This window comes from Triticum dicoccoides, chromosome 1A (genome assembly GCF_002162155.2).
Source record: "Triticum dicoccoides isolate Atlit2015 ecotype Zavitan chromosome 1A, WEW_v2.0, whole genome shotgun sequence".
Taxonomy (NCBI): domain Eukaryota; kingdom Viridiplantae; phylum Streptophyta; class Magnoliopsida; order Poales; family Poaceae; genus Triticum; species Triticum dicoccoides.
Genome location: NC_041380.1, coordinates 515,609,954 through 515,622,132, shown reverse-complemented (window position 1 = coordinate 515,622,132; position 12,179 = coordinate 515,609,954).

Here is a 12,179-nt window from a genome sequence, read left to right as displayed (position 1 = left end):
TCTATTCATCAACGTCTCATAAATTGTAGACATGGACTATTGAAGGTGCTCTGAGGATCTTGGATTGTTAGGTGGTTTCCTTTTGTGGGAGGCAATAAAGCATACCTAGAATTAGAGTTTTTAATGGGGAATTTGAGTTTTCAAGTAGGAGGTGTAGAAATACATAGTCACCTGTTGACTCTTTTGCACACTCCATGTTATCAAGAGTTCACACAAAAACTAGGGTTGTGTTTGGTGTTGTATCTGCACGAAGAGCCAACGATCAAAGAAACACTTGGTCAAAAAATGGCACTGATGTTGACTATAGCTCCGACTCACGAATAGTTATTTTTATTAACTGTCCATTGCTTGAACATTTGTATTATTAATTCTCCTCTCTATTGGACGATGACGACATCTTCAATGTATACCCCATTGGAGGCATCATCTTGGAGCCACTGATTATTGTTTGTCTGTTGACATCTCTTCCGGAGTGCGGATGGCCGGTTCGAGATACATGGCAGCGGTTCGGGGTGGTGTTTGCTCTTTGGTTCTTTTTTGCTTTGGGTGCCAATTCCTGCCATGCTTGACAAGATGTGTGTGAAGTAGGTCATGTGCTTGCATGGCCTCGCCCATCAATGCCCATCGTTTGCAGGTGGCCTTGGTTGAATTGAGCCCTTTGGTTACACTTGCAACTTTCAACATTGCAATGAGGGAGTGCATTGTGAAGACGCGCTCTGCCATGTGATCTAGGTAAGGGATGCCTTTCGTCCACTCCAATGTCAGAACGGTGTCATGAGTCCTGGATGGTCTCGGTTCCGTGTAGCCTTTTGACTACATCGACAACATGAAGGTGTTGTGGCATTGCCTCAGCCGCACATTACCTGTCGTGTACAACGTTGATATATAGGTGTCGTGGCATGGGCTCGGCTGACCAAACCTTCTGGACAACTCCAGCAGTGCAAAATTTGTGACATTTCTTGTCGTAGGCTTGTTTTCCCATGTCCTTTGATGTTGGTTTTGTTTGTAGTGGTTATCTAGGAGTCTTAAATATTTATTTGTCTTTTTTGCTTTCCCTATACTAGTGGTGGTGCATGTTCTTGTACTGCCATTGTATCTCTTTGTATTGAAATGGTCCAGGTCGGCTAATGCCCGTCGTAATTTGGCTACAAAAACAATAATTATATCAGGTAGAACTAAAAGTCGATCAGTTAACATTGCACCTTTTTACACGCCTTAGATGTGGCATGAGCTCTCCTTTTATCTTGCCATGTAGTATATTGTTACTAGTATGGAGCAAAACGAATGGGAAGCTCTAGAATCAACCTCTTCATATTTTTGTACAATGATGATTGGTAGTGTTGCCTAAATGGCTTAAGAAGTAATCCATTGTATAACATGTTATTTGTTGACTTGATGCACCTTAACAAGCAAGCATCTAACATTATCATTTGGGTGTAGCTAGGTCTCGGTCGACTAAGACTTAACCAAGTCTCAGCCAAGTAACATAACATATAGTAACAAAAGAAAAAAAAACTGGAAAAAGTTAGCATGGATCTCAATGTAAGATCTAACGAATATAGCATCAATTGAGACTTAACCAAGTCTAAGTCGACTGAGATTTATCAAAACTATTATTATTTTTACGACCACTTCGTACAAGTGCTACATAGTTGTTCCTCCTAGAGCAAGAGGAGAACTCTCTCTTTGCTCTTCCTGATCTCTACCAAAAAACTCACGTGGCGATAATTCTTTAACGGCGAGGGATGCATGCATGCATGTTGCTGGAAATGATGACTTTGTTGCTACTACCTAAGGAACACAGCTAGCTCCCATTTTCCATGGAAAAGAAAGCACATGCACGGCTTCAAGTGAGGGGAAATTATGGAACTGTCTGATGCTAAAGAACGACGCACAATGCTTGCGGCACTAATTCATGGACATGACTGATGTACTTGCAGCTAGCTGTGTTCATATATATCTCTAATCAAGATGAGAACTACAACTTGATGATCGACCTTTCTTCAGGAGTGCATGGACGCTAGTGGCAGTGTCACGTACGCACAAGCACAACCCTCTTAGAGAAACGCACTGTACATTATATGGCGAGCGCGCGGTTGCGGAAAGCCACGTCCATCTCGAAGCAGACACAAAAGGGAGGAAGCTCCAAGTGGTTGAAGGAAATATGCTCTAGAGGCAATAATAAAGTTATTATTTATTTCCTTATATCATGATAAATGTTTATTATTCATGCTAGAATTGTATTAACAGGAAACATAATACATGTGTGAATACATAGACAAATAAAGTGTCACTAGTATGCCTCTACTTGACTAGCTCGTTAATCGAAGATGGTTATGTTTCTTAACCATAAACAAAAGAGTTGTTATTTGATTAACGGGATCATATCATTAGGAGAATGATGTGATTGACATGACCCATTCCATTAGCTTAGCACCCGATCGTTTAGTATGTTGCTATTGTTTTCTTCATGACTTATACATGTTCCTATGACTATGAGATTATGCAACTCCCATTTGCCGGAGGAACACTTTGTGTGCTATCAAACGTCACAACGTAACTGGGTGATTATAAATGAGCTCTACAGGTGTCTCCAAAGGTACATGTTGGGTTGGCGTATTTCGAGATTAGGATTTGTCACTCCGATTGTCGGAGAGGTATCTCTGGGCCCTCTCGATAATGCACATCACATAAGCCTTGCAAGCATTGCAACTAATGAGTTAGTTGTGAGATGATGTATTACGGAACGAGTAAAGAGACTTGCCGGTAACGATATTGAACTAGGTATTAAGATACCGACGATCGAATCTCGGGCAAGTAACATACCGATGACAAAGGGAACACCGTATGTTGTTATGCGGTCTGACCGATAAAGATCTTCGTAGAATATGTGGGAGCCAATATGAGCATCCAGGTTCCACTATTGGTTATTGACCGGAGACATGTCTCGGTCATGTCTACATTGTTCTCGAACCCATAGGGTTCGCACGCTTAAGGTTTCGATGACAGTTATATTATGAGTTTATGAGTTTTGATGTACCGAAGTTAGTTCGGAGTCCCGGATATGATCGCGAACATAACGAGGAGTCTCAAAATGGTCGAGACATAAAGATTGATATATTGGACGGCTATATTTGGACACCGGAAGTGTTCCGGGTGATTTCGGAGAAAACCGGAGTACCGGAGGGTTACCGGAACACCCCGGGAGAAGTAATGGGCCATATGGGCCTTAGTGGAGAGAGAGAAGGGCAGCCAGGGTCGGCCGCACGCCTCCTCCCCCTGGTCCAAATTGGACTAGGAGAGGGGGGGCGGCGCCCCCCTTTCCTTCTCCCTCCCCACTTCCTTCCCCCTCCTAGTAGGAGTCCTACTCCTACTAGGAGGAGGACTCCTCCTTGGCGCGCCTATAGGGCCAGCCGGCCTCCTCCCCTTGCTCCTTTATATACGGGGGCAGGGGGCACCCCTAGACACGTAAGTTGATCCACGTGATCGTTTTCTTAGCCGTGTGCGGTGCCCCCTTCCACCATAATCCTCGATAATATTGTAGCGGTGCTTAGGCGAAGCCCTGCGACGGTAGAACATCAAGATCGTCACCACGCCGTCGTGCTGACGGAACTCTTCCCCGATGCTTTGCTGGATCGGAGTCCAGGGATCATCATCGAGCTAAACGTGTGCTAAAACTCGGAGGTGCCGTAGTTTCGGTGCTTGATCGGTCGGACCGTGAAGACGTACGACTACATCAACCGCGTTGTGCTAACGCTTCCGCTGTCGGTCTAGAAGGGTACGTAGATCACACTTTCCCCTCTCGTTGCTATGCATCACCATGATCTTGCGTGTGCGTAGGAATTTTTTTGAAATTACTACGTTCTCCAACAGTGGTGTCCATGGCGGAAAGCGAAGGAGATGGCATCTCCCGACCAGTTGTTGCCTAACAATTGATAGATCCCGCTTCAATTACATCCAAAAAGTTCTCTTGCAGGAGTTCTCAACAATAATTTCTACATTCGTTTGGCTATAGGCGTCACTCGATCGGTCAGTCACGCACTCGCGTTTGTATTTCCACACGCCCCCAAATATCTGGACATGTCTAGGGTTCTTGGTCAGTGCACATTATTTGTGTAGTAGGACACCAAAACCGATTCAACTTGCTGCGTGCCTTGCTCAACTTTCTGTACACTATCAGTATGTACTAAGATACTCTTATTGCTCCCAGCTCCCCCGCAAAAAAGAAGAAGAAGATACTCTTATTGCAATATATCGCACAGGGAAATGAATTATGACTCCATTCTCAATTTCATAGGGAAATGTTTTCTCTAGCTAGACCAGAATTTTTCTTCCGCCCCACAAGCATCTTCGAGATGTGAAAGAAAACAAGCTTGACAGCCAAAACGATTTCTAGTCAACCAGGGAACGACACGCAAAGGCGAGTATCCTCATCCCCCGACCATGTTGTCTATTGCATGTCATCTTTATATGCAATTTCATTTCCTGTATTTTTTTAGATATTTACAAAACTCAATTATTATTATTTTAACTAACTAAAAACAATTCAATGATTAAAATAATCAAAATAATCATTTAGTGACCGTTTAAAAATCAATCCGACACATATATCACCTATTCTAATATTTTCATTACGAATGTATTTCACTAACATATAATTCTATAATTTCATCAACTTATACAACTAGCATATATTTCAATATCAACTATTCCAGAAAAATCTTTAATATATATGTTAATATTTAACTAACATATATGTTTAATTTTTGAGAGAACGCATATTTCAATAATCTGAAAACATAGGAACATATATTTCAATAATGTTAATATTTCAAAATTTTGAACTATTTTGAGAACACATATTTGATTTTTTAAAATAGAGTCATATTTCAGTAATTTTTATAACATTTCAAAAAGGTCAATAACTTATATTTTCCATAATTTTAGTGACTACTTCAATAATTTCATATATTTCACTGTTTTCATACAAAAAAATTTGCAGTTATTACACTAACTAAAAACTATTTAAATTATTTCACTAATTTTAGAAACAATAGTTTCATTTATTTTCACATATTTATGGAAAACAAAATCACATTTCACATATCACAATTCATTTTTCAGAAATTGCACATATAACAAACCATATTTCACATACCGGAACCATATGTTGGCAGCAACAATAATTTTATAGGCATATTACAATATTTCACATTCTCTGTTTGCTCAAGCTGCTAGAGCGAGAAACCATATTTCACATACCGGAACCATATTTTAGTGCCATATGGCTGTTCCTAGCTGCTAGATACACTAGTAGAAAACAGGGCTTTGGTCCAGGCCGGGTCAGCCCATTAGTCCCGGTTCAGTCCAGAACCGGGACCAATGTCGTGAGCCCAGGGGGCCGGCCGGGCCACGTGGGCCATTGATCCCGGTTCATCTGGACCTTTTGGTCCCGGTTGGTGGGATGAACCGGGACCAATGGGCCTCGCTCCTGGCCCATCACCGTTGGTCCCGGTTGGTGGCTTGAACCGGGACCAAAGGCTCCCCTTTAGTCCCGGCTCATGTCACCAACCGGGACCAATGAGGTGCCTATATATACCCCTCGCTCGCGAACAGAGCACCCTAGTGCTCTGTTTTTCTCTGGCCAAGGGGGAGAGGGCTTGGTGGTGCTCTAGCTCACCTCCTATGCACACAAGGTGTTCGATGGAATGCCCGAGCCACACTACTTAAGCTTTCTCCTCTCCAAGCTCGACCTCCAACCTCCATTTTCCATAATATTTGTCTAGGTTTAGCGGTCCGTCACGCCCCGTCCCCGTCTTCACCGCCGTCGATCACCTGCGCTGAGCTCATCGCCGGCACCACCATGGTGAGCCTCTTGTCCTTATCTTCTTTCTGAAAGGAAAAATATTCTTACTTGTATGTTTACATAGATACCTGTATTATTTTTTTACTTTTATTATTGCATCTTATATAGTGCGATGGTTTTGGTATCCGCCTCCGTCGGCCCTCGTCCTGTCTATGATTCGGATGTGGTATATATATTATTTTTATAACTATTGGTTCATTTTTTGTTTATGAAAATTATGTCGACCAACGTGACATAGATTTTATTTATGTAGGATGTATGTGAATCGGAAATGCCAACCGACCCTATTGTTGAGAGGTTAAATTTAGTTGAAGAAGAAAACAATTTGTTGAAGGAAAAAATAAAAAAAATTGAGGAGGAGAAGATGATATTGGAGTTGCATGTTGCGGATGTCGTCGATGATCACAAGATCAAGATGGATGCAATGCGCTTGAAGATTAGAAAGATTAGAAAATATGCCATTCATACCGAGGCTTGGTATCATTATGCCGTTGGATCAATTGTTACCTTGGTTGCGATTATGATCGCATTTGTTTTCGCATTGAAATGTTTTACATAGTTTCAATGTATGGTTTAATTAATTAGATACTCTGGAGAGCTATATGTTGTTAGATGAGAACTATGTATGCACTTTGGTTTTAATGTGATGATGAACTTCTATTAATTTGGACACTTAATTATATATAAGGCACGCAGATGAACCGACAATGGATGTACGGTGACAAACACACCTGCGAGTATATTAAGGGCGTGCATGAGTTTCTCGATGCGGCTGAGGCAAACAAGCAGAATGGTTTTATGTGTTGTTCATGCACTGAATGTGGGAATACGAGGTCTTACTCTAACCGGAAAATCCTTCACTCCCACCTGCTTTACAAGGGTTTCATGCCACACTATAATGTTTGGACGAGGCACGGAGAAATAGGGGTTATGATGGAAGACGGCGAAGAAGAAGAGTACGATGACAACTATGTGCCCCCTGAATACGGTGATGCTGCAACGGGGGGAGCTGGTGAAGATCAAGAGGAACCAGACGATGTGCCCAATGATGCTGCAACGGGTGAAGCTGCTGAAGATCAAGAGGAACCAGACGATGTGCCCGATGATGATGATCTCCGCCGGGTCATTGTCGATGCAAGGACCCAATGCGAAAGTCAAAAGGAGAAGTTGAAGTTCGATCGCATGTTAGAGGATCACAAAAAAGGGTTATACCCCAATTGCGAAGATGGCAACACAAAGCTCGGTACCGTACTGGAATTACTGCAATGGAAGGCAGAGAATGTTGTGGCTGACAAAGGATTTGAGAAGCTACTGAAAATATTGAAGAAGAAGCTTCCAAAGGATAACGAATTACCCGACAGTACATACGCAGCAAAGAAGGTCGTATGCCCTCTAGGATTGGAGGTGGAGAAGATACATGCATGCACTAATGACTGCATCCTCTACCGCAGTGCATACAAGGATCCGAACGCATGCCCGGTATGCGGTGCATTGCGGTATAAGAACAGACGAGATGACCCTGGTGATGTTGACGGCGAGCCCCCCAGGAAGAGGGTTCCTGCGAAGGTGATGTGGTATGCTCCTATAATACCACGGTTGAAACGTCTGTTCAGAAACGAAGAGCATGCCAAGTTGACGCGATGGCACAGTGAGAACCGAAAGAAAGATGGGAAGATGAGAGCACCCGCTGACGGGTCGCAGTGGAGAAAAATCGAGAGAAAGTACTGGGATGAGTTTGCAAAGGACCCAAGGAATGTATGGTTTGCTTTAAGCGCGGATGACATTAATCCTTTCGGGGAGCAGAGTAGCAATCACAGCACCTGGCCCGTGACTCTATGTATGTATTACCTTCCTCCTTGGATGTGCATGAAGCGGAAGTTCATTATGATGCCAGTTCTCATCCAAGGCCCTAAGCAACCCGACAACGAAATTGATGTGTACCTAAGGCCATTAGTTGAAGAACTTTTACAGCTGTGGAATGAAAATGGTGTACGTACGTGGGATGAGCACAGATAGGAGGAATTTAACCTTAAGGCGTTGCTGTTCGTGACCATCAACAATTGGCCCGCTCTCAGTAACCTTTCAGGACAGACAAACAAAGGATACCACACATGCAGCACTGTTTAGATGACACTGAAAGTATATACCTGGACAAATGCAGGAAGAATGTGTACCTGGGCCATCGTCGATTTCTTCCGACCAACCATCAATGTCAAAAGAAAGGCAAGCATTTCAAAGGCGAGGCAGATCACCGGAAGAAGCCCGCCATGTGTACCGCTGATCACGTACTTGCTATGGTCAATGATTTACACTACGTAATCTTCAGAAAGGGTCCCGGTGGACTAGCTGTTCCGAATGACGCTGAGGGACACGCACCCATGTGGAAGAAGAAATCTATATTTTGGGACCTATCCTACTGGAAAGACCTAGAGGTCCGCTCTTCAATCGACGTGATGCACGTGACGAAGAACCTTTGCGTGAACCTGCTAGGCTTCTTGGGCGTGTATGGGAAGACAAAAGATACACCTGAGGCACGGGAGGACCTGCAACGTTTGCACGAAAAAGACGGCATGCCTCCGAAGCAGTATAAAGGTCCTGCCAGCTACGCTCTTACGAAAGAAGAGAAAGAAATATTCTTTGAATGCCTGCTTAGTATGAAGGTCACGACTGGCTTCTCGTCGAATATAAAGGGAATAATAAATATGCCAGAGAAAAAGTTTCAGAACCTAAAGTCTCATGACTGCCACATGATTATGACGCAACTGCTTCCGGTTGCATTGAGGGGGCTTCTACCGGAAAACGTCTGATTAGCCGTTGTGAAGCTATGTGCATTCCTCAATGCAATCTCTCAGTAGGTGATCGATCCAGAAATCGTACCAAGGCTAAGGAGTGATCTGGCGCAATGTCTTGTCAGTTTCGAGCTAGTGTTCCCACCATCCTTCTTCAATATCATGACGCACGTCCTAGTTCATCTAGTCGACGAGATTGTCATCCTGGGGCCCGTATTTCTACACAATATGTTCCCCTTTGAGAGGTTCATGGGAGTGCTAAATAAATATGTCCGTAACCGCGCTAGGCCATAAGGAAGCATCTCCATGGGCCATCAAACACAGGATGTTATCGGGTTTTGTGTTGACTTCATTCCTGGCCTTAAGAAGATAGGTCTCCCTAAATCGCGGTATGAGGGGAGACTGACTGGAAAAGGCACTCTTGGAAGAGACTCAATAATATGCAGGGACGGATATTCTTGGTCTCAAGCACACTACACAGTTCTACAGAACTCTACCTTGGTGACCCCGTATGTCGATGAACACAAGAACAGTGTGCGCTCCAAACACCCAGAGCAGTGCGATGACTGGATTACATGTGAACACATCAAGACTTTCAGCAGTTGGTTGGAAACACGTCTCAGAGATGACAACACTATTTGTGATGAGTTGTACTTGTTGTCCAGGGGACCATCTTTGACTGTATTGACTTACAAAGGATACGAGATAAATGGAAATACATTTTACACGATCGCCCAAGATCAAAAGAGCACCAACCAAAACAGCGGTGTCCGCTTTGATGCAGCAACCGAGAGCGGAAAGGACACATATTATGGTTACATAGTGGACATATGGGAACTTGACTACGGACCTGATTTTAAGGTCCCTTTGTTTAAGTGCAAATGGGTCAATCTGTCAGGCGGCGGGGTACAGGTAGACCCACAGTACGGAATGATAACAGTGGATCTGAAAAATCTTGGGTACACTGACGAACCGTTCGTCCTAGCCAATGATGTGGCACAGGTTATCTATGTGAAGGACATGTCTATCAAACCAAGAAAAAGAAAAGATAAGGAAGCGAATACATCATACGATGAGCCAAAGCGCCACATAGTTCTTTCAGGAAAAAGGGACATCCTGGGAGTGGACGGCAAGAGAGACATGTCTGAAGATTATGAAAAGTTTCATGAAATTCCTCCCTTCAATGTCAAGGCTGACCCAAGCATCCTGATAAACAATGAAGATTATCCATGGTTACGACGCAATAAGCAAATGACACAAGCGAAGAAAAAGTGAAGACTTTCTCCCGCAACTATTATGATGATACCATGCCAACTTTGTAACACACGAACATGCTACCATTGTCCGTTTTGTACATGCACATGCTATGTGGGTGAAATTATGATACCATGCCAACTTTCAACTTTTTCAGAGTTCATTTGAAATGCTTTCATGTCTTATGGTTCGGCCCTCGTAATACCATGACCATTAGTCCCTGGCCCATGCCAACTTTCAACTTTCAACTTTCTAAAACTAATGGCACTAATAGAAAGTTTATAATTTTGCTCCTCGCCCTGGCCCATGACCATTAGTCCCGGTTTGTGCCACAAACCGGGACTAAAGGGTTGGTCCTCGTTGCGGGCAGAGTTTAGTCCCACCTCGCTAACCGAAGGGGGCTCACACCGGTTTATAAGCCCTTCCCTCTCTGCCTTGTTGAGCTCCTCTCAAAGTGAAAATAGATGCCCTAATAGAGAAAAGTTTAACCTAAATTCATAGTGAATTTCTCCGAAATTCATAGAAATTTACTATGAATTTAGGTTGAATTTTCTCTATAAGCGCAACTATTCTCATTTTTTTTAGTAAGTTAATCACAAACTTGTGATTCAAACAATTTTCAAAGAATTCAAATTTTAACTATTCAAATTTGAGAACTAATGGCACTAATAGAAAGTTTATAATTTTTCTAAAACTAATGGCACTAACAGGAAGTTTATAATTTTGCTAACCTAAAAGCAAACAGAATTAAAAATTAAAGCAAAAAACAAAAGAAAATAAATAATGCAAAAAACAAATCAAAAAACAGGAAAAAAACTATTTTTATAGTAAAGTTAATCACAAAATAAAATGGCACTAACAGAAAGTTTATAATTTTTCTAAAACTAAAAGCAAAAAGAATAAAAAAATAAAGCAAAAAACAAAAGAAAATAAATAATGTAGAAAACAAAACAAAAAAACTGGAAAAAATAGCAACAATAAGTATTTTGTTGTAAGTAGAAACAAAATAAAATAAATAAAGCAACAAAGAAAACAAAAGAACAAAAAAAGTGTTTTCAAATTTGAAAACTAATGGCATTAACAAAATGTTTATAATTTTTCTAAAACTAAAAGCATAAAGAATTAAAAATTAAAGCAAAAAACAAAATAAAATAAAATAAATAAAGCAACAAAAAAACAAAAAAATGCCACCTACTAGGCCCCCATGGCCTGAATACGGCTAGAAACCCATCCAAGGGCCAGGATTCAGGCCCGCAGGAGGCCCAGTAGGCCCACAGGCATAGCAGTGACAATTAGGCCCGTAAGCTTGCAATGGAGAGAAGCTCGAGAGGATGCGGCAGTAGGGCTTATAAACCACTGCGCACCCCTCTCAACTAGCAAGGTGGGAGGGCGGGAAGCGGCGGCCTTTGGTCCCGGTTGGTAGCACCAACCGGGACTAAAGGGGGGCATTGGTCACGATTGGTGCCACGAACCGTGACCAATGCTCCTTCTATATATACAACACTTGTGAAAATTTTGGTTCAGTTCTTCAATCCCGCCCCGACGACGCCGCCAGGCTGCCCCTCTGCTCGCCTCGCCGTCGCCGCCGTTGCCCCTGCCCCGCCCCCGAACGCGCCCTGCCTCGCCGTCGTTCCCGGCCGCCCATCCGCCGCCCCCGAGCACCCCCTGTGCCGCCGAGCCCGTCCGCCGCCCCCGAGCGCGCCCCTCCGTCGCCCTCGCCCTCGCCGACCCCGAGCCCGTCCTCGTCGCCGTCGCCCCCGACGCCGGCCGCCCGCGTCTCCTCCCCGATCCCTCTGGGAGAGGTAGCTACCGCCCCATCCTCCCCCCTTCCTTCCTTCCCTGCTCCTTAATTTGCAAAATATTGATATGATGTAGATGTATGTATGTATGTATGAGTTAGGGAGAAAGTTTATTATTTTTGTTCATATATACTGTAGATGTATGTATGATGAATTTTGATATTTTTTTGTTCATATATAATGTAGATGTCTATGTTTGTATGGAATGATATCGATGGATGTATGTATATAGAACATTCGGGGGAAAATGTTATCGGGGTCGAGGGTCGTCGAACATGAGAGGAAGAAGAGGATAAAAAAGAAGAGGAAGAAGAAAAAAGAGGAGAAGAAAGAATAGAGGAGTTCTTCTCCTCTATTCTTTCTTCTCCTCTTTTTTTTCTTCTTCTTCCTCATTTTTTATCGGGAACGAGGGTCATCGAGGGTCGCCGAGGGGTCGAGGGTCGAGAGGGGGTCGACGGTCGCCTAGGGGTC